General features: G+C 38.0%; 1 pseudogene; it reads left to right on the top strand.

Moving 5' to 3' along the window:
• Positions 1 to 226: 226 nt before the first annotated feature.
• Positions 227 to 2,051, top strand: LOC102882527 (annotated as a pseudogene).
• Positions 2,052 to 24,668: the final 22,617 nt, after the last annotated feature.

The raw sequence follows: 24,668 nt of genomic DNA, 5'->3' as shown, positions 1-24,668 counted from the left end.
CAGTCAAATGTTTCTAAGAATCCGAGTTTTAAAAATGAAGAAATTCTAAATATGATCAATTTTAGAAGCTCTTAACCAAGGATTCATTATTCTTCCACTGAGAAATAATCCTTCCTTTTCCAAAGTCTATAATTTTTATAAACGTGGGAGGGTCTTTATACAACTATCATAGTTCAACAGGTATCATGGAATACTTAATTGGGAACAAATTTACATCTGTAATAAAATGAAAACCCTCACTAAAGGCCTTTCTATCTTCAATGATTACCAGCGTACATATAACGGCGAGAGAAGTTGTCAGTACAACGAATCTTGGAAAAATGTTAACCAAGGGTCAAATCCTCATAAACATCAGAGAACTCAGCTTCCACAGAACCATTATAAATGTAGGAAAGTCTTTGATCAAAATTCAAATCTTATTACCCATCCAGATATTTATATTGTAGAGAATAGTGACAAATGTAGTGAATGTGACAAATTTTTAACCCAATCTTTAAATCTTACTGAACATCAGAATATTCAACCTAGGGAGGAACCTTACAAATGTAATTAGTGTAAAAGAGTCTTTAGTCAGCTATACAAACTAAATAGATATAATAAAATTCATACTGGAGAGAAACCTTACAAATGTAAAGAATTTGGTACAGCCTTTAAATGGTGTTCACGTCTTACACAACATCAAAGAATTCATACTGGAGAGAAGCCTTACAAATGTAGAGAATGTGGCAAAGCCTTTTATCAGGGCTCAAAACTTTCTCTACATCAGAGAATTCATACTGAAGAGAAACCTTACAAATGTAAGGAATGTGGCAAAGCCTTTACACAATGCTCAATCCTCACTCAACATCAGAAAATTCATATTGGAGTGAAGCCTTACAAATGTAGAGAATGAGGTAAAGCCTTTAATCAGCATTCACACCTTACTGAACATCAGAGCATTCATACTGGAGAGAAGCCTTACAAAATGTAAAGAATGTGGCAAAGACTTTATGCTGTGCTCAATCCTGACTAGACATCAGAGACTACATGCTAGGGTGAATGAAGCCTTACAAATTAGAGAATGTGGCAAAGCCTTTACCCAGTGCTCAATTCTTACTCAACATGAGAAAATTTATACTGGAGTGAAGCCTTACAAATGTAAAGAATGTTGCAAAGCCTTTACCCAGTGTTCAAAACTTACTCAACGTGAGAGAATTTATACTGGAGAGAAAACTTACAAATGTATAGAATGTGGCAAAGCCTTTTACCAGTGCTCAAACTTACTCAACATGAGAAAATTCATATTGGAGAGAAGACTTACAAATGTAGAGAATGAGGTAAAGCCTTTAATCAGCATTCACACCTTACTGAACATCAGAGCATTCATACTGGAGAGAAGCCTTACAAAATGTAAAGAATGTGGCAAAGTCTTTATGCTGTGCTCAATCCTGACTAGACATCAGAGACTTCATACTAGGGTGAATGAAGCCTTACAAATTAGAGAATGTGGCAAAGCCTTTACCCAGTGCTCAATTCTTACTCAACATGAGAGAATTTATACTGGAGTGAAGCCTTACAAATGCAGGAAATATGGCAAAGTCTTTACCCAGTGTTCGAACCTTACTCAACATCAGAAAATTCACGATGGAGAGAAATACAATTGCAAAGAATGTGGCAAAGCTTACCAGTGCTCAAACTTACTCAACATGAGAAAATTCATATTGGAGAGAAGACTTACAAATGTAGAGAATGAGGTAAAGCCTTTAATCAGCATTCACACCTTACTGAACATTAGAGCATTCATACTGGAGAGAAGCCTTACAAAATGTAAAGAATGTGGCAAAGTCTTTATGCTGTGCTCAGTCCTTACTCAACGTCAGAGAATTCATACTGGAGTGAAACCTTACAAATGCAAGAAATATGGCAAAGTCTTTACCCAGTGTTCGAACCTTACTCAACATCAGAAAATTCACGATGGAGAGAAATACAATTGCAAAGAATGTGGCAAAGCCTTTATTAAGCATTTACATCTTAATCAACATATGATAATTCATACTGGAGAGAAACTTTAAAACAGTAAGGACTGTGGCAAACCCCTTAGCTGGACCTTCAGCCTTACTCAATATCAGGGAATGCATTGTGGAGAGAAATTCTACATTTATAATAAATGATGGAAGACCTTTGTTCAAAGTATACATTTCAGAGAACCCCACAGAATTCATGCTGGAATGTGACATTAAAGATGTAAAAAATGTGGGGAAGCATGTAATTGAAAATGAAATCTAAAAGATCATAGAATTCCCAGTAGAAAGTAGTAAGTTAATAACACTTTTCAGATATCACTCTAAACCACGATACTTATTATAGAGAATAATTCGAAGTTAAAAAACTTAGATAATTTACTTCTTAGTATGCCTTGAAGTATCAAGGGAATGGATACGTGGACAGGTATAATTACTTAAATGTATCCTTTATCTTGGTAGTATTAGAACTTTTGTGAAAAAATATTAACATATTTCAAATCTCAAAACACTCATGCTGTGCCTTTATTTCTAGCTTGTATGTGAATCATGGGATTGATTGTTGCTGCCTCAAAGATCTGAGAGTCCTATCTTAGGTGTGATACATTCATGTCTTCTTTTCCATTGAAGATTGAGGACAATCGAAAGTATAACGTATGAAGACAATGTAAATGAAGGTGCTGTTTGTGATTGATTTAAAATATTGATGTAATTCACCATGAAATAAGTGTTCAAGGTATATCCATTGCAGTAATGTAAGAGAAAGGAACATTCTGAATTTTATCTAGTTTTACCAATTGTTCTTTAAGGTAAAAAAAAGGTGGCAGTTCATTAAAATCCTGATGTATCTTCATGGTAGGCATGGATAGAATTCAGGAATATTTGATGTGGTTGAAATTAAGAAATCTTCAGAGATATCAGAAAAAAGTATAGATAACTCATTCCTAAATGCATAAAATTATATTGTACATTCATGTTTACTAAATACTTAGCCTCCTTCCAGTAAACAATAGGAAGCACGATTGTCAGATTATTATTATAAGAATGGGAATGCTTCTTGAATGCTTGTAATGTGTATATTGTCTAGTGATTTTGCATTGGGTTAGTAATATTTTATTTAGACTGTGTGTGAACTTAATATATCTCCATTAATAAAGCTGAATGAATTTGAATGTGTTAACATTGATGTGTAATGAATGAAGTATTATCCTGCCACCAGTGTTAACCTGCCCCACCTTATTCAAGGTTGTAGGTAACAATATACTTCTTGGTAATGCAGCGGAATGACATTATTATCAATCCCCTTCTCCAGTGGCCTTAAACCTCAATGTGAAAAGTTTTTCCCCACAATTTACATATTACATTTTTTTTTCGTTTTGTTGTACCTACTGGGACATTATGATACAATAAAGATGATGTGGAAATATTTTTGAAAGTTTAGCTAAACTACTTCATGATATTGTTACAGTGGCATTTTTTTGTATACCTGAGAAACTATGAACTGATACTACCTTCTCCCACTATTGTATACACTAGACCACAGTTCACAGTCACAGGTAAATTCCTGATATGACTTTCCAGCAACCCTTGTGAGCAACAGTCTCTCTTGCCTCTTAGGGCCTTTACCTTGTATGACCCTTAGATAAGCAGAGCTTTACCAGAACCTTGCTGGTTTTGGTTTGAATTGAACAATCTGGACTTAGCTCAAGAACTCCAAAGCACTTCACCCATGGACCTTAATAAAGGCATATGCCCTGGGTCCTGTCACTCTCTGTCTGATTCCTGCCTCAGCCTCCCTGTGTGGCCCCTTCTGGCATGCTGTTCACTTCCTCCAGGACTTGTGAGTTATAAATTTTCTATTTCAGTTTCCCTTGTCTTTTGTGTAACTGCTGTTTACCATCCAATACCAAAGGGCATTGCTTAAGAAAAGGTTATTTAACAAAGTCCAAAATTAGAAGCTATATTTTTGGAATTCTAAATTACTATTTATTACATTTTACCCTATGTATTTTTTGCACATTCTTTTTCTGAGCCTACATAACAAAAGAATTTACCTCGTTTTGATATACACTGAATGCAATACATAAATATAGTAACCCAAGGATGTAATTTAGGAGTTAGAGGACTAACAAGGAAGAAGTGTGTGTGTGTGTGTGTGTGTGTGTGTGTGTGTGTGTGTGTGTGTTTGTACAGTTGTCTTCAGAAGGAAAAGAAAAGAATGGACCAAATAGGTAATTTAAAAATGTTTGCTGAGTTATTAGAAACCTAGAAACTTTACAGATTCATAATGTGAATCATTTCTGAATATTACATTGAATTTCTCCCAAATCTCATGTCCCTTGGTTTGAGAATCTCTCAGTGCAATTCTGTCTTGTTTACCTTTCTGTCTTGTGTAAAACTATATGTTTTCCTTGTTCCACAGTTCACGAAATGTTGTTTATATGACCCATTCAGAAATTTTAAGAATAATTTCCACTGAATTTAATGGTATACAGAAATCAACTTGAAAATGGCAGTAATTCTACAATGAGCATATTAAGTTGTGGTTCATTTAATACATTTCATTTCTTCTTTCTGTTAGAGAAAAACACTAACTCAATATCTCTCTAGTTATTCTCACCTCTTATAAGTGATGTCATCAAAATTCATTCTTTGCCAATTTATTCAGGTGAAAACTTGGCAATCTTATAAGTCATAGGGTTGTTTTGGCTTATGAAGTGGACAGATACACAGGACAGTGCTGTGTGTGTGTGTCATAGATACTTGATAGTTTGGAGAAAAGTATTCCAGTAAGAATGATGATGTAGCCCCAGGTAGGAAATGGAAAATATCCAGGATGATGACATGAATTCTGTATGTGGAGAGAGGTCACCTGTTTCCAGGCTGCACTACTGACCCTCTGAATTTATTAAGATAAATTCTACTTGTTTCATTTTCTAATTATCTCCAGTTCTTCTATTTTCATTCCCAGTTACATAGCCATCACAGCCATGCTCCACTGAAGTTTTATTACAACATCTTACCACTCTCCCCATCCTACATTATTCTTGCAGGTCATTTTAAGTTCTGGTCAGTAGTTTGGAATTTTTCTAATACAGTAAGACATCAAGTTTTGGTAAAAATTTTGGAGTATATTTTTCATGAAAAAGATAGCCCACAACTCATGTTTTCATGCAGAAACCTCTGTTTTTTAATGTGAATATTGAATGCTGTAAATATCAGGATAGCATCTGCATATTTGAAAATTGGAATGACTTTTCTGGTCCTGATTTTTACTAGAACCCTGAATAATTTCTTACTGCTACATCATTATTTATTTTTTTACTGAAGTGGGACAAGGACAAATTCAACAGGTTTTATTCTAAGTCATCTGAATTTAGCCAGCTAGGGTCATTCTTTCTACAGACACTCCAGAGACAAGAGCAGCTTTGGTTTGAAACATTTTTTCATGATTTTGGGTGGAAGTTATTGTCTATGTTCACAGTGTGGCCAGTGCCACTACTTGTCCCTTGAGTGTCTTCCAAGCCATCACCATCAGCCTAAGAATTATGGCTGGGCAGAGCTTAAGGTAAACTCCAGTATCCATTGGCCTCTCCAGTGTCCTGTGCTGGAGCTTGTCGAAGCTGATAAATATTACGAGTTCCTATGCTGTAATGAACATATGGATGGATGCCCATGTTCTTTCGAAGTAGTATTTTGAGTTTCTTCAAATAAATCCCAAGAAGCGGGATTACTGGTTTCTTCTTTGTCCATTGTTATAGCATTTGTTTTAAGGTCTTTTTGTCTAATATAAGTATTGCTACTCCAGCTTTTTTGGTTTGTTTTTTTGTTTCCATTTACATGAACTATATTTTTCCATCTCTACTTTCAGTATATGTGTGTCTTTTGATCTGAAGTGAGTCTCTTATGGGCAGCATATATAAGGGTCTTGTTTTCTTTTCCATACTGTATATTTTGATTAGAGCATTTAATCCATTTACATCTAAAATGATTGCTGATATGTAGTTATTGCTGTTTCATTATCTATATTTTTAAATCTTTTTTTAAATCTTCTTTTTAAAGAAGGCTCTCTAATATTTCTTGTGTAACAGTGGTTTGGTGTTGATGAATTCCTTTAGCTTTTTCTTATTTGGGAATCTCTTTATCTGTCCTTTGATTCTAAATGATAGCTTTGCTGGGTAGAGTAATCTTGGTTGTAGGTCCTTGCTTTTCATCACTTTGATTATTTTGTGCCAGTTTCTTCTGGCCTGCAAAGTTGCTGTTGAGAATTGAGAAATCAACTGACAGTCTTCTGGGAGCTTCCTTGTAGGTAACTAATTACTTTACTCTTGCTGCTTTTAAGATGCTCTTTGTCTTTAACCTTTGGCATTTTAATTATGATGTGTCTGTGTGGGCCTCTTTGGTTTCATCTTGTTTGGGACTCTCTGCACTTCCTGGGCTTTTAAGTCTGTTTTCTTTACCAGGTAAGAGAATGGAAGTCTTCAAATAGGCTTTCAGTTTCTTGCTCTCTTTTACTCCTGGTACCCCAATGATGTAAATGTTGAAAGGGTTGATTTTATCTCAGTATCCCCTTAAACTAGCCTCACTTTTTGGATTTTTTTTTTTTTTTGCTTGTTGCTGTTTTGATTGGGTGTCTTTTGCTACCTTCTAAATCGCTTATTCGATCCTCTGCTTCATCTCATCTACTATTGATTTCTCTTAAGGCATTCTTATTGTATTCTTTATTTCATTTCTGACTGGTTCCTTTTTATGTTTTCTATCCCTTTATTAAAGTTCTGGCTAATTTTATCTACTCTTTCTCTAAGTTCATTGAGCATTTTTATAGCCAGTGTTTTGAACTCTGTGTCTGGTAGATTGCTTGTCTCAATTTTGTTTAGTTCTTTTTCTAGAGCTTTGTTCTGTTCCTTATTTGGGACATGTTTGTTTACCAATTTTGGCTGTCTTTTTTTGTCTTTGTTTCTGTGTATTAGGTAGGTCTCCAAGTTTCCTGGTCTTAGTAGAGTGGCTTGATATAGTAAATGTTCTGTGGGGCACAGTGGAACAGTCTTTCCTGGTCACCTGAGCAAGGTGCTCAAGGTATGTCCCTTGTGTGAGTTGTGTGTGCCCTTCTGTTGGAGTCGAGTCTTGGTTGCTGTTTGCATGTCGATGGGAGGGATGAGCTGATTGGATGTGGAGATTGGCTGGTGAGGGGCTGATCCTACAGAGTAGGATTCACTATATATATATGTATATTTTACCAAAATACAGCAGAAAAGAAAAGCTTTATTAAGAAGGAAAGTACACTTCCAGACGTGGAAGTAGGCCTGAGCAAGAGAAGCATGGCTTAAAAAGCCAAGGATTCACATTTTAGCATGGCTCTGGTGCCTGCCCAGTTTGCCCTTTGGGTGTGTCATCCTCAGGTGTGGCCCAGGGTAGTGCTCTGGCTCAATCTGAAGCCATCCACTGGGCATGCTGACTCAGGGGCCTCCTGGGAGGTGGCCTGCTGCAGGCCAAATTCAGCTGCAGTCTGTGCCCTGCCTGCAGCCACATGGCATGAGCTACTATGAAATCCACAGATGACTGCCATTCATGCTGAGCTGCCCCTTCAACTTTCTCCCTAAAGCCAGACAATTCAGTTCTTCCCCATATATCCCTGGTGCCTTTGAAGCTGCTACCCTAGCTCCAGAACTCAGAGTGAATGATTCTGTCATTGGGTAAGTTGTGTTCAGGCCCTTTAAAAGGAATGTCTTCAACTTCTGTAGCCATCTGTCTCACTTAGCCACAACCTTGGCTAATTTTCACATCCAGATTGTGGGGACTTCTCTTCCTGGCACTGAAACCCTGGGCTGGGGAGCTGGGTGTGGGGCCATAACCCATGTCTCCAGGGAAACATCTATAGCCAAGATATTCTTCCCGGTTTTCAACTATCACATGCAGGTTTGGGACCATGCAGGTTTGGGGACCAGTCCATTTCACATCTCCACCTCTCCTACCAGTCTCAAGGTGACTCCTTCTGTATGTCCCCAGTAGGAGGGCTTCTGTTCAACTAGATCTCAGGAGATTTTCAATGATGGTTCTGTAGTTTAGATGTAATTTCGATGTGGTCATGAGAGGAGGCAAATGGTGTTTACCTACTCCACTATCTTGACTGGATCTTGATTCTTTATGTCTTAAAATAGGCAATTAGCTTAAGTAGAATAAAATTACAGAAATCATAAGAGTTAAGTTTTTATGGGTGGCCTTAGGAAAGCCGGAACTAAAAATATAGAAGCAAGAAAATTAGTCTAGGGCCCACTGTCTGCCCCACATGTGGCCAGAATCACCTCTTCTGGGACTGTGTCCAGATTTGGTTCCTCTCTGGGATCTCCTCAAACTGATCAGATGGGAGGAGATCAGAATTTTGGTTGGCTGCTCCTCCCACATCCCTAGGGCTCATGTTAAAAATTTGTCATTATCCAAAAATAGATAAGTGAGGGTAAAGACTTGTATGTTTTGGTTCCTTAATTTCTATCTTTCTCATTTTTCTTGTGCTTTAAGATTCATCCCATTCAGCACCCTGTTTTTCATTCCTGCATATCCAGGAATTGTTCAAGTTAAAAGCTAAATATACATTTTCATTGTGAAATGATTACTACAGTCAAGTTAATTGACAGGTTCATTACCTCACATAGTTATGATTCCTCCCCGCACCAGGTTTTTTTTATGGTGACATTAGTTAACGAAATCCAATAAGTGTCAGTTGTACACTTTAAAAGGAAAGCATATATATATTTACACTGTGTGTTCACCTCCCATAGTTAGATTTCTTTCTGTCACCACATATTTGACCTCCTTTACCCCATCTACCTCTCTCCTAGTTAGGACTTTTTTATGAGAACTTTTAAGATATGCTCTCATGAGGTTTCAAGTATATAATCCAGTGTTTATATGTATAGTCATCATGCAATACATTAGAATTTTAGAACTTATCCTGCATAACTGAAGTTTGGTACCATTTCACCCACAATTTTCCCCACCCATCCCCTAGCAACCACCACTCTACCCTTTGCTTTTATGAGTTTGACTTTTTAAAGATTTTATCATTAAGTGTGATCATGCAGTATTTGCTTTGTGTCTAATTTCACTTAGCATAATATTGTTCAGGTTCATCCAAGTTGTTGTAAAGGGAAGGATTTCCTTCTTTTTTAGACTGAAATGTGTGTGTGTGTGTGTGTGTGTGTGATCACATTTTATTTCATCTTAGTCACCAGAGAAACTATACTGAGGTACCACTTCGTATTTATATTTCTTAGAATGTATAAACTTCAAAAAAACTGATAACACCAAATTTCAGTGAGTTTGTGATAGAAATATTACATATTCCTGATGAGAGTGGAAAACTGACAGTTACTTATAAAATTAGACATTTATCTACCTATTTCCAAAATAAAAGTAAACATAAACACAATGACAGACTCCTGCGAACTGCTCCTTCACCCCTTTTTTTCTGCGTTTCTCCCATCCATCTCTATCTCCAAATCTATAGAAACATTTTTGTTGTCAATCAATGACAGAAAAACAGAAAAGAGACAGAAAAACAGGGCCCAATATCTACATTGTCATGTGAGGTATTCTGTACCCAACTCTCAGAGTTTTATGAGAATTCACATAATGTATGTAAGATCCCAATATCGTGCACTGTAACCTGCTCATGAGCTCCTCATAGATATTTAATAAACATTGCATTGATGCATACAAATCATTTTCCAAATACAGATTTTCTCAGACACTACTTCCTTCTCTAGCCTTCCATAAACTTCAAAGGGTCAGCAAAGAATATGGTCTCTCAAGGCAGTGATTGTTGGTCTTCACTGGGAACTGACATTATTTGTATTGATAAGATGATTGGTGTCAGGGCTCAGGTGTGCTGTACCTGCTTTCTCTGGTGTAATGGTACAGATAGTGGAGTCCAGGGGAGCAATATCGGCACTTATGTGGAATTTGTTAAAGATGCCAGTTCATGGGCCCCACTGCAAATGTGCAGAATTACAATGTTTTCGGGTACAGTGTGGAACAAGTGCTTTATTTTTGCATATTAAAGCTTGAGAAGCAAGGATTAGATACATGGTTCTCAGCCCAGGTTTCCCAGTACAGTCACATTTGGGGTTTTAAGGATGATCATTACCTGTGCCCGCCCCCACAGATTCTGTTTATGAGTCTGAGTTAAAACTCAGTGTTGTGTTAATTAAGTGTTCAAGGTGATTCTAAGGGAAGACCAGGGTTAAGCATGAGGGCTTTCTGGTAATTTATGTGATGTCAGTGCAGCCTTTGTTCCAAGAGGAGGAAAGAGGGTTTGGAAGGAGCAGGCCAATGCAACCCTCATTTTGCCTGTGAGTGTGATGGTAGCAGGTGAAGAGGCTCTGCTGGTGCCTTTGAAAACATTCTCAAGATGCAGCCATAATTTTTCAAAATAACTAGAGGAGGAGGAGGAAGAGGAAGAAAATAGCAGGTTCTCAGATGAGTGTTACATCTCAACTGAGGGGTGTCCTCTTTTCGTTCTGAAATGATATGTATATACAACTTGCAAATATGTATTTCTTTATTTCTGATGTTCCTATCTAATCAATGTTTTCAACTACTTTTCCCCTGTTGTTCTTCTTATGGCAGTCAAGGTCAGCTCTCTAGAACACTTCTTTCCTGTGTCCCAAAGCTTCTGTCCACTCTGTATCCTGGCTTCCTATATGGTGTGGACAGTTCTCATTATGAATTAATGTCCTGCAATTATTGAAAATGTTCCCTTTGTGACAAATCAAGAGGAGAAGGAGTTAATATCCAAGATTCCCATTGGGGTGGGTTCGAGTCCTGGGCTATCAGTGAAGAACATTTCATGTTTAGGTCCTGACTGGGTGCTCCATCAGCTCTGTGTAGATCAGGATTAAGAAAATGCATGAATTAAAAGGATAGAATGTGGCCCAGAATTACCCAGAAAGTTCTAATAATGAAAGAGAGTCTTGATCTCTAGAATACTAATGAAAGTCTTACCATTTAAAATACAGGACATGAGAGAGATATATGATTTGAAGTTTGCAAAAAACTGTTGTTTTCTCATGATTAGATTTCTAATTTACCCTTTTGCCAATAAAAACTCGTCGATGATAATGTCCCCTTCTATATGCATCAGATACTGATATCAGTTTGTCTCATTACAGCTGATGTTAACTTCCTTCATTTGGTTTGGGTCCTGTCTGCCAGATTCCTTCTCTATAATGTTAATGTTTTTTTCCCCATTATTATCAATAAGGATTTGAGGAGATTTACTGAGTGTTGTGCATAATCCATGACATTTAGTCTGCAAACTTTTTTTTTTTAATTGGTTTTTGCTTTGGAAAAGAAAGGCTCTCACCTTTGTTTAGACATTGATTTTTGCAAGTCAGGCCTTGGTCCCATAAATTTACATTTCAGTTGAAATCATGTCAGACCACAGTCGTTTATAATTTCTTTTTATTTTCACAAAAAGAAAATAATCATATAACTAACATGTTCAAGTGACTTAAAATCTAAAATATAACAGCACAAATGACGGATAAAAATTGTCAGTGAGATGCACCTTCTGACACAGCTCTTCAATAATTTGTTGTTTTGTGAGTTTGTCTTCATGTTTTGGCTTTTTTTAAATTTTTTATTTTAGATTTTCTCCCCTGGCTTTATTAAAATAGACAGTTAGTTGCTCATATTTACATTGTACAATTCAAAGAGTTTTTTTTCAATTATAGTAGGCATGCAATAATACATCAGTTTCAGTTGTACAGCTTAGTAAATAGAGATCTATATAATTCACAAAGTGATCACCCCACTATATTTAATACTCCTCTTCTCCCTTACATATTACAACATTATTAACTATTTTCCTTGTTATACTTTGTATCTCCACGTCTATTTTGTAACTATCCATTTATACTTCTTAATCCTTTTGCCCCTTTTTACCATCCCCCCCAAACTCCATCCCTTCTAGTAGCCCTCAAAATAGTTTCTGTATCTGAGTGTGTTTCCGTTCTTGTTGTTCGTTTTGTTCTTTAGATTCCACATGTATGTGAAATCATGTGATATTTGTTTTCATCTGACTAATTTCATTCAGCGCAATATCCTCTAGGTCCATCAAGGCTATATCTTTTTCTATTCCCTTCCTTGTAGTCTGTGTGTGTCTTTTAATCTGAAGTGAGTCTCTTGTTGGCAACATATGTAGAGGTCTTATTTTTTTATCCATTCAGCCACCCTATCTTTTGCTTGGAGCACTTAATTCTTTTCCATTTGAGGTACTTGTTAAGATTGTAGTTATTACCATTTATTCATGCTTTTGATACAGGATTTTTTCTTCTTAAAGGAGTTCCTCCTAAATTTCCTGTAATACTAGGTTGGTGTTGATAAATTCCTTTAGCTTATTTTTGTCTGAGAAGCTTTTTATCTGTCCTTTGACTCTAAATGATAGCATTGCTGGATAAAGCATTCTTGGTTGTAGATCCTGCATTATCATCATGTCAACTATTTTGTGCCAAGCCCTTCTGTCTTACATGGTTTCTTCTGAGAAATCAGCTGCTAGTCTTATAGATGCTCCCTTGTAGGTAACTAACTGCTTTCCTCTTGCTGCTTTTAAGATTCTCTCTTTGTATTTAAACTTTGGCATTTTAATTATAATGTGTCTTGATGCAGGCCTCTTTGGGTTCATGTTTTTTGACTCCTATGACACGAATATTTTTACATTTAATAGTGTCTCATAGATTCCTTAAATTATTATTATAGCCTTGGCTTCTTTTTTTCTTGCCATTCTGATTGAGTATCCTCGGCTTCCCCATCCTCTATATCGGTGGGTTGATCCTCTTCTTCCTCCACTCTGTTGATTCCCTCTAATATACTCTTCATCTCAGATAATGTGTTCATTTCTGACTGGTTCCCTTTTATAATTTCCATTTCCATTTTTATGTTTTTTTTTAAATTTCTTTGTAAAAGTCCTCATTGAGTTCATCTACACTTCTCCTAAGTTCATTGAGCATCTTTATAACCAGTGTTTTCAACTCTGCATCTGTTAGATTACTTGACTCCATTATATCTGGATCTCTGTGCTGTTCTCTCATATGATTTCTGCTTCTTTGTCTTCCCATTTTGGCTCTCTTTCCGTATCTGTTTCTATGTACTAAACAAAGCTCCTAAGTCTCCCATTCTTATAAGTATGGCTTTTTGTAGTAGGTGTCCAGTGGCACAGTCCTGAGAGGGGTTTAGCTGCCAATCAAGTTTAGCCCCAGCCTGTGCCCCTCTAGGGCTACCTAAGATTCAGAAAGAGGGGTGGTTTCATAGTGTAGTGATTAGCACGTCTGCTTTACAGGCAGAAGGTTCTGGGTTCGTCGCCCAAGTGGTGCCATAGACCATACCCCAGGTGTGCCAGGACCTCTGGTTGCTCCAGGACCCTTGAGTGTGCCGAGGGTGCCAGGCCCCAGGTTCACGCCACAAGCATGTGGGAGGAGACACCCCACCTTCAGATATCCAGTTCCTAAGGGGAAACAGCAACATCCATAGGTCAAGTGTGGAAGGGGTGGGGTAGAATTAAAGAGGGAGGAAAAAAATAAATAAAATAAAAACATCAGAAAAAAGAAAAAAGATTCAGCAAGCAAACTAAAGATACTGTGCCTCAAGAAATCATGCCAGAAACCGAGACCAACTGCCAGCAGATTGGGTCTTGGAGCTTGCTCAGCAAGTTGCATAAAACTCAGCGAGAACACAACTGGATGTGGCTTGGGTAGGGCCACGAGTCGGGGGAGATGGAGCTTCAGGGAATCCTCTGGGCAGGGTGACCTCTGTTATCCAGTTTGATGACATCTCAGCTATGGCAGCGCCTGTCTGTGTTCACCTTGGGAGGTGGTAAGGCTCAACAGAGGAACAATAGATACAGCTGGCATTTCTGCCGGAGAGAAAACCTTGCCTCTGGCCCTCACTCCCAACAGCACAGTGATCCCTGTAAGTCCCTAGTGCCCCCTGAGCAGCTGACTGTGTGCTGGTGCTCAGAGTGAGCAAGTCCATCACCTGGAAAGTCTGCTTATGGACACAGCTCCTTTAAGAGGGGTCTGCAGCAGTCACAGCCTCTGTCCCACTCAGCTGCTCCGGACCGGGCAGCCTTGTCCCCTCCTACCTTGTACCATTGGGTGATTTCTTATTTCTCTCCCTAGTTGTAGGGCTTCTGTTTATCCAGATTCCAGGTGACTTTGCTTGCTGTTTGCTTCATGTTTCTGTCAGAACTTTGATGTGGTCGCAGAGGAATGAATAAAGCCTCTATCACCTATGCTATTTTTAAGTGCTTCCCTTTGTTTTGATAGTGTTTTTAAGGGAGATAAACAGCTTCATCCACAAATAGGTTTATAAGTCTATGTAGTTGAATATATTTCTTAATTTCACTGACATTAAAATTTTTCTGCTGTATCACACTTAACATGTATATAGTTACTTTTTAAATATATGGACACATGTATAAAATGTAAAAATCATTAGATCAAATCTGTCTTGGTCCCTTCCTTCTTCCTTGACTCATCTCCTTTCCAAAATCTGATATGGTATTCTTTTAGGATTGTCTCTGTATATTAGACTTGTATGTGCATTCCTTTTAGATAAATACTAAGCCAGATCAACTAGGTTAAATCTCAGACTCTACCATATACTAGATATTGGACAAATATTCTTATAAAACAAGAAAAATCATAGTATTGTTCACAGACATTTTTATAGTTTATACATTAGTTCATAAAAATGATATAAAAATGTCTAGTATAGTAAATATTCAAAAAGATTGTTTCACCTTTGTTGCCTTATGTAAGAACCTATAATTGCCATGAGACTCAGCTCAAAGACATCCATGAAGTCTTTCCATCAGGTTTTACTTCTTTGATACAAAAAATGTGGTCCTTGGACCTGAGGCATTAGCATCACTGGCAAGCCTATTAGAAATGCAGAAATTCAGACCCAGCCCCAGAACTCCTGAATCAAAATCTGTATTTTTACAAGATCTCTAATTCATTTCTGTACATTTTAAATTTGAGAAATAGACTTCAAACTCACCATGAGTTTCCCGTAGGGGATATATACACAACTTATGATGTCTAACACTCAGAAATATATATGCTTGTGTTGATGCCATAATTATATATTTTATCTTTCCTAAAGTGTAGTATTTATAGTGGATTTTTAAATACATATTGTTTGTTTTTTTCTGTTAGAGAAAATATTAGCGAATATTATTTAAAATGTAGTTCGGGAAGCTCTGCTTTGATGGAAATGATTTTGAAAAGCATAGGTTTCTTTCTTTTGCTGTTGAAAATTATTCAATTGTATATTTCAGGTCACTCACATAAGCCATAATCAGTTCTCTTAACTTTTTTCATCTTTGGTCAATTATGAACTCTATTCATGGCCACTTGGTAAGTTAAATGTGTTACTTATTTTAGGACTGTTGACATTCAGGAATGTGGCCATAGAATTCTCTTAGGAGGAGTGGGAATGCCTGAACCTCTCAGTAGGATTTGTACAGGGATGTGACATTGGAGAACTACAGGGACTTGGTCTCCCTGGGTGAAGGTAACTTCCTTCCAGAATTCCTACCCACCCACTGGATTTAATTTCATTTGTAGAATGTCTCTTGGGAGTTTCTGCTTTTTTTTTTTTTTTTGCAGTTTTAATAGTTTATTTATCTATTAAAATTACAAAAGTCTAGACTAGAAAGTGTAGAAAAAGCAGAATGACAAGCAACATCTGTGTGAGGTATATAAAAGAAAGTCCTGTCCTCCAAATACAGCAAACTATAGTGCACCATGATGTTAGCAACTGGTAAAATATTAGAAAAGGAAAGTAGTACAGGAATTAACATATTAGAACCACAGAGAAGGAAGGTTTGTAGTGATATTTTTTCAGAAGTCTTGTTTCATGAAAATAACATCATGCAAATATTTTCCATTTATATTGAAATAAATGCATTAAATTTTTTTTATAATATGGTAATAAGAAAAAATAATCATCTAAAATGTCACATCTTAAGGATGATCAACATTTTCTTTATCATTTTGAATATCTCACTACATTTATATACATGCAAACATACATATGTATACTCTCTGTCTCTCATACACACAAATACAAACACACACAGACACTCCTTCACTCACAAACGGGACTGACAATACATATTGCTTCTTACTGTGAGGATCTTTTATCAGTCTTTTCATATTATCTCTCCCATTCCACTCTCAGGAATTTCTGCTTTACATGACTAAATTTGTGACCCTCTTTAAAGGAAGCTGTTTGAGATTTGTTAGTGTAAAGAGGAAAATCATGGTGTTTCATCTTGACCTTAACCATCCCCTTTAGTGAGTTGATCTTCATGCTTCACTTCAGATTAGGGATTACATTCAATGGCACAAAATATCATTGCCTACATCTTAAACCCTAATTTCTACCCTTATTTTGATTCAATCATAGTACATTGATGTAGTGCTCAGATCTGTAAATTGGAAATGCTTTCTAAACACCAAAGGGACTGTCAGTAAACAGTGTTTAGGGAAATAATTTTAACCTTCTATAATGTCCCCTGTGTTTTACTGAACAAAATACTGGATTGGAAATTGTAGAAACTCCAGCAAGATTCATGTTCCTTTTTCTAATAAACAGGTCTCATTGTCTTTAATCCAGACCTGGTTAATTTTTGGAGCAAAGGAAAAATGCTTGAGATGTGAAGAGGGTGAAGAGAGTAGTTATACACTCAGGTAGGTGGGAATAAATGAAGCAGATGACTCAGTTTAGAGGTCCAAAGGCCAAGGAGAAAGCCTGACCTTAAAATGTAGTTTGAGAAGCTCTGCTTCAATGGAAATGATTTTGAGAAGCCCAGGTTTCTTTCTCTTGTTGTCTCAGGGGGACATCACCTGCTCCACTCTGATCATGCTCCTAAGTCCTCTAAGGATTCTCCTTCTGCTCTTATGATCTTCCATAACATTTACAGTGAGATCTGAAGGCCTCCCAGTGGCCAGTGAGGGTCTACATGGTCTCACTTTACTTCCCTTGCTTTTGGAAGCCTGATGAAATATGTGTACATATGGAGTTCCTACGTGGAGGCCAAAATGGGAGTTTCTCCTCTATCTCTGTGTAGCCTTGAGACACCTACATATTTTGCTACAACATTGGGAATCTGGGATAGACTGTCCCTCTCCTATCAAAACTTAGGCAGAGCAGACCTCCTCATGGAGGCTTCCCCATGGACCTGACCTTGCACTCAATCATCAGTATTCTCCCTGGATCCTCCCAGTGTTTAAGCCTAGACCTTCTTGACTGCAGTATTTCCTCAACACACATTATTCCTCATATTCTTAACTTCTTGCATACTCTTCCTTCTATAACCTTAAACTCTGCAATGCAATTTAACTCTTCAATGAAATTTAAATAACTTGTGTCTTTTGTCCCTGCGTGGGTTGAATTCTGATAATCTGCACTATTATTACTAGTTAAGGAAAGGAATTTGATTGATAGTAATTCTGATACGACAATATTTGCATGGCAGAATAACCTAGGCCACTTCATTGATGCTGGGCTCTGCCTCAGGCTAATTGACAGAATCTTGGGGTGAGACACAGATTGGTAGTTCTAAAAACCACATAGGGGATCCCAACAGGAAGCCAAGGCCAAGAAAGACTTTTCTAAACATTGCTTGCCAGACTTCCATGTACTTAACTAGTCCTTTGAGAATCTCATAAAGCAGGGATCCCCAACCCCCCGGGCCACGGACTGGTATTGGTCAGTGGCCTTTTAGGTACCAGGCTGTACAGCAGAAGGTGAGCAGCAGCTGAGTGAGCAAAACTTCATCTGTATTTACAGCTAAGCATCACTGCCTTAGCTCTACCTCGGATCATCAGGCATTAGATTCTCATAGGAGCACTGGTCCCCGGTGCCGAAAAGGTTGGATACCACTGCTGTAAAGAACAGATTCTGGAGCCCTGCACTCAGTCATTATGTCTCCTCAGCTCTGAGTGAGTCTGGTAAATTTGCATTTTTAATAGTCACTGAGGTTGTTGTCTGAAGACCTCATTTCCAGGAGCACTAAGCTAGAGAAAGCAAGAACCTGAGTGCCATACACCTAACTGTCCTTTCCCAACATAAATACTGCTGGTGTCTGAGTAAGGCTGTGTTTGGGAAACAACATTCATTCTTTTATAAAAACAATGTTATTTGAGCATCTGTTCCTTGCTCACAGGTGTGTGAGGATGCTTTGTGTACAGGACACTGATGGGAACTGCCTTTGCTAGGCATCTTCTTGGTCTAAGAATTTATTTTACGCAGATTCTGTACTGACATTTCTCAGTCCCATTTAGGCAGGACTGTATTCTGGATACCAATTTTTGGGCCATTGAGCTCTGTGCCCGCCATATCAAGGCTGAAGTATAAAACCAGAATCAGGTGACATCAGAAGGGCTGCTTTAGATGTGGGACTGATGGGCATCTTCTACATTTATATTACTTACACATGGTGATTCTGAGTGGCCAGTCCCTGATCCCTAGTCTGCTTTTGGGTCATCTGCATTGTTGGAGGTGCCTGATTTAGGTCACTGAGGAGTTCTGTTGTGCTCATGCATTCAGGTTTGGGCAAAATTTAAAGGCAGAAGTGGCGGAGGACATCAAAAACCCTGGAATTGACAATGAGGGTCAGAGGGAAAACTTGCCTGTGCTACAGATCCTGGTCCCAGCTCACCTGAACTCAAGTATGTGGGCTTGGTGAGATGGGATTCAAGGCTGGTGAAGGGAGGAGCATGTGACTGCATGTTTTGACTTTGGAGGAACATTTTGGACCTCTGTATGCATGTGCAGTATTTGGAGGGAAACAAACGTGCAGGCGCCAATGGTGACTGATTACCAAGGGTGAAGTCTGGTCAAGTGAGGGCAGTGTGTGCTGGTGTCTTCTGGGTATGCGTAAGTTGTGGGGCAGAGGATGTCCTTAGGCCATCCTGTGTTTGGGAAACATAAAGGCTCCAAATGAGAAAAGTACTCCAGAATTAAATGTGGGGATGTGTGAGATCATTGTTGAAATTTTAGGCTTTATATCAATTTGCAAGGACCATTTTGCAATTATTCGCCCATGGTGAGAATGTTCAGTCATGGTGGTGCACAATCTCATATCCCAGAAGCACCCAGATAATCTATATATGCACAAATAAACAATCCACATTCCATGATGTGTGTGATAGCAGGAGACAGATACCTTCAACTCTGTAAATGTATAAATGCACAATGTTTCTGTAAGGTGTTTTATTCATAATTACCATCAATATATGTTTCAGAGACTGCGGTAGATCTATTATCGCACATATGAAAACAGCACTATTGTTTATCACTGGTTAAGGAAAGCAATTTAATTGATAGTAAGTCTGATACAATGATATTTACATGAATGTTGAACCAAGCATAGAAGATTTTAAGGTTCGTGTGGGGGATGGGGTGGGGGAGGGAGAATATATCTTCTATTCTATGTGTATATGGATGGGCCTAATAATTAAACTGATATCAGACTGATAACAGAGAAAAATACAAATTTTATTAAATTTTTACATGTACATGGGAGTCTTGACAAGAGAATGAAGACTGGAAGAAGTGAGCTGAGCAGAAAGCTTTTCATCCTTTTAGAAAAACAATTTGTGAAGAGTTGACAAGATAAGGGGCTTGGGGTACGAGTAGCTGGGTAGTCCTTAACATAAGGGTTAGTTTAACAGATTTGTTTTGCAGATTCCTCTGGTGCCATCTGCAGAAAAAGAATTTATTTTCTGCCTTTAGACAGAAAATAGGGTTTTTGTCTTTACTGTTTCTTAATTGCCTTCAGATAAAAGTAATTTTGATGCCAAGGAGGCATATTTTGAAGTAATATATTCTGGTTTCCTTCCTGTGTGTATGTATGTATATGTATATTATAAAATTTTAATTGCATTCTCAGATACACTCCGAAATTGCATGAGGAGGAAGATACACCTTAAACTGATGAAAGCTGTTACTTCTGGAGATGAAATTATGATCGACTGTGAAATAATGGGAATTTTACTTTATTTTATTGTTTAAATATTTTACAGTTTCATATTTTACAACTTTTTATTTCAGATCAAGGTGTATGGTGGAAAAGTTATTGGGTTAGGGCCTGTTCTAATCTAGTATGACTGTTTTAACTTGATTATATCTGCAAAGGCCCTGTTTCCAATAGGTTACATGCACAGGCACTGGGGGTTAGGATTTAAACATATGTATTTGAACCATAGAATTCAGCCCACAACAGGGATAAAAGACACAAATTAGTTAAATGTCATTGAGGAGTTAAATTGCACTATAGCGTTTAAGGTTATAGGGGGAAGAGTATACAAGAAGTTAAGAATATGAGGAATAGTGTGTGTTGAGGGAAAAATGGAGTCAAAGAAGTCAAAGGAATCAAAAAGATAATGAAGATTGGGGGAGGTAATTGGCAAAGCAAGGCAAAAAGCAGGATTGGATAAAAGACACAATAATCTCAATACTTATGAAGGTTTAGAGAACAGAGAGGTGGAAGGGGGATATGTGGTTGCAGATGGAGTCTTGGGAGTGTTTAGTGTTCCAGACAGAGATAAAGGGCAGGTCATAATGGATAGTGGGCAACAGTAGGATAACAGGCCCAGGAGAAAGAGTCAGGGATTATAGGGTTTAAGGAATGGCTGAAAGATTGTGAGGAAGCTGTGGACACCAGACATGGTGGGTGCATTTGAGGGTGGTTGCACATAGAGAACACAAGAAATGGCCTAAAGCCATGGAATGGGTTAGGGGAGGATACAAGTGAAGAGAAAAATTGATTATGGATAATGAAGAGTTTGAATGTGATGGAAGGCCAAAAGGGCTAGGCTGAGGGCTCTGAAGTCAGGGGGAATAGGGGTCACAGGGCTGGAGGTCTAACGTGCACAGGATGGATGTAGGAGAGCAATACAGACATCTAGAGCAGTCATTTGGAGAGGAGTAAGGTCTGGTAGTGGCCAAAGGTCCCAGTGTACCAACTCAGTGGATACGCTGAGGTCACAATAAAGGATAGAGACAGAGGAAAGAGAAATGGGGAAGTAGAGATTGCAGGTGGCAGTTTATAGGTCACTAATTTATTTTCCCATGATTAGTTCTGATTCTCATTTGATTAATAATTTAATTGTGATAAGCTTTTTTAATTTCAGCCCATGAGGTAATAACCTCGCTTAAATAGAATACGTCTTTAAAAATTCGTTATTTGAACATACTGAAGAGGACAACAGATAAACTTTTAATGAACAATGAGCCACAAATTTTATCTCTTCTTTAGGGATAACAACTCCAAGGTGTGACCAGGGAGGGATCATGTGGAACAAATACTGTAACAAAGATCCTTCCATTGCTCTCACTACTCAGGAAATTCTAGGGTTTTTGAGAGCTCATGTCAGAAATGGGGATAAAGGTCAAATACAGGTTTCTTATTGTAAATCATAGTATCATAAAGTGCTACACCTCAACTTGAACAACAACCTCAAATATCCTGATGGAAAAAATGGGCAAAGGACTTAAGCAGACATTTCTCTAAAGATAATATACAGATGGCCAAGAAACATATGAAGACATGTTCAGTACCCCTAATCATCAAGGAACTGCACATCTAAACCACAATCAGATATTATCTTATACCTGTTAGGATGTTATACTCTCAAAACAACAGAAAATAAGTTTAAGCTGGTATGGAAAACTGGTATGGAAAACACTGAATTATCATATGCTACACACTGAATGTTGGTGTCCTAAAATTCCAGTGTGGAAATCTTCAAAATCCAATGGTGGGCCTTTGAGAGGTAACTAGGTCATGAGGACAAATCCCTCATGAGCAGCATGAGTGCCTTTAGAAGAGACCAGAGCCTAGCTCTCCTTTTGCCATGTGAGGATACAGTAACAGGCCAGCTATCTGCCACCTGGAAGAGAGTCTCCCCCAGAACTTAACCATGCTGGCACCCTGACCTCTGACGTCCAGCTTCCAGAACTCCGAGAAACACTTTCCTGTTGTTAATAGCTAGCCAATCTATGGTGCTTTGTTATAGGAGTGTGAACAAAATAACACCATGATCCAGCAATTCCACTTGTGGGTGTACAAAAACTGAAAGCAGGATCTTGAAGAGATATTTGCACACCAGTGTTCACAGGAGCATTATTCACAATAACCAAGAGGTAGAAACAACCCAAATGCCCACTTAGAGATGATTGCGCAAACAAAATGTAAAAATATGCAATGGAATATTATTCAGCATTCAAAAAGAGATGCAAATCCAGTCATTTGCTACAACATGGATAACCCTTGAGGACATTATGCTAATTGAAATAAGCCAGTCACAAAAAAGACAAATACTATATGGTTCTATTTATGGGAAGTACCTAAAATAGTCAAATTAATAGAAGTAAAAATAAGAATGCTATTTTCCAGAGGCTGGGAAGAGACTGAGGTAAAATGCACAATGACACACCTACGATGAAAAATATGGCATGAACAATGGTTTAGTCAACAGCCTCAGTGATAGGAGGATGTGAACTTAGACTATGTTCTCCCTAGGCGAAATTTCCATACTATTTCTTGTGACACAAAAGGGATGATCTTTAGCATGTATGTGTGATCAGCATTGTGACAGTACCCTGGAGAGGTACTGTTTGACGTTCCTCAAAACAGGAAAGAAAACTGAAAACACTTATCAGCCAGGTTCTCCTGATACTTTCTATCTTGGTATCATGAGACATGCTGACTGCTGTACTGAGCAGCTTCAAGTGCTGCTTCTGTATATAGTAGGATAATATTGCAACATATTAGTTAAAATATTCTCCCTCAAGAAGATTCTGTGTCCAAGTAAACCCACTCCATAAAGGAGTCCACCAGAAGTTGTCTCCTAAAGGAGGATTATCACAGCAAAAAGAAAAAAAAAGATAAAAGTTCAGGCCCTAGGGATGTATATTTCACTTGAGAGTTTCAGAGGCAAAGTCATGCAAACTTAAGAGAATATGAAATTTGGCAGAGTCTACATTCACAGACAAGGTAGAGCGGTGCAGAAAGAGAAAAATAGTAGGTATGGAGTCAGATTTTGTAGGATCTTGATACAGAACTACACATTCCACCCACAGACTTCAAGTAAAGAGCCTGAAAGATTGATATATGCTCTTCATGTAGGACTGGGGATTAAAGAGGAATTCTCTGCCTACTGTCTTTACATCTTTCCTAAGTAACAGTTATGGAAGATCCAACTCACCTTCCTGTGACACATACCCCTGCAGTGTATAGCAAAATCAGGACAGAAAATGGCCAAAGGATCTGAATGGGCAGACAGGGCTGAAGACAGCTCTGTGCAGTTCTAAATGGAATGGAATAACAGCCAGTATTTTCCTGTTTCCTGGTTAGGTCTTCTAACTACAGCAAATGGGGATGGAACTGGGATAGGTCCAGGAGTCAGGACTACAAAGGCCTCAGCTCAGGTTTATATGAACTAATAAATGAGCATCCAATAAAATTAAGTCCAGAAGAAGAGACCAGGGAGGAGAGAGACAGATTTGAAACAGCCTGCCCCATGCTCCTCAAAGTCAAGGTACTGAAGAGGTCACAGGGGCCAGAAAACAGTGTTGTGATCATTACAAAGATTTTGCCTTTGTCTCTTAAAAGCTGCAGCACCAGCAGAAGGTGACAGGACAAATTTTCCATGTTGAAGGACAGACCGATAAGAAGGGGAGAAGGAATATTTCTTTTAAAGTTCACAAGAAACAAACTTCTGTTTTACCTTAGAAGTCTTCCACTTTCCAAACACTATTAAAGGTGTGGCTTCCTCTCCCCCTTTCTGAGCTCTCACCTCTGTACACTCCTTGGATATATTCTGACTGATTTGATGTTTTTGCTATTTTTCACCTCACTCTGCACAGTGCGGGACTCTGCCTTCCTCCAAAATGAAGATCATAATCAGGTTAGAAAGAAATTCCTGATCATAAGAAAGGAACATCAAGTGCTGTGACTTTTCCAGAATCCCAGCAGTTTGTTCAGCTGAGAAGGAGGACGTTACAGATGGGTCTAGAAAAATCTATCCATGGCTTGCCTCCTTTTGTGCATACAGACCAGAGTAATAGGCAGATACCTCACACTTTTCCAAGGACTACTGAATCAGAAGCACAGGGATAGAAAACATAAAATTGAATGTTTTAAATATATGGATTTATAATTTAAATACAGGGATTTATAATTACTTAAGCTCTGGAACAAACCTTGATATATCATTTGAAGAAAAAGCAAGTTTAAAGTCCTGATGTCAAATAATGAAGCTATTTATTTCTGAGTAAACAGGGCTTTGATCTCAGTCAAAGGAACTCTTGACTCAGGTCAAACCATAAAGGCTCCCAAGAGGCACACAAGGAAAAATGTAATGATATCCAGGGCAGATCCTGACTTCTGAGGAAAGTCATCTTCACCCAGGTAGAGCAGGTTCTTGTAGTTTTCCAATATCACATCACTGTACAAGGCCCTATGAGCAGGGTCCAGGCATTTTCACTCCTCCTGAGAGAATTCTATGAACACATCCTTGAATGTCAACCATCCCTGAAATAAAAAAAAAAGCACATTTCACCAAAGGAGTCATGAAAAAAGTTATCTTTACACTA

This window comes from Pteropus alecto, unplaced genomic scaffold (genome assembly GCF_000325575.1).
Source record: "Pteropus alecto unplaced genomic scaffold, ASM32557v1 scaffold122, whole genome shotgun sequence".
Taxonomy (NCBI): Eukaryota; Metazoa; Chordata; class Mammalia; order Chiroptera; family Pteropodidae; genus Pteropus; species Pteropus alecto.
Note: the sequence above shows the minus strand (reverse complement) of the source record. Positions and strands in the feature narration are given on the sequence as shown.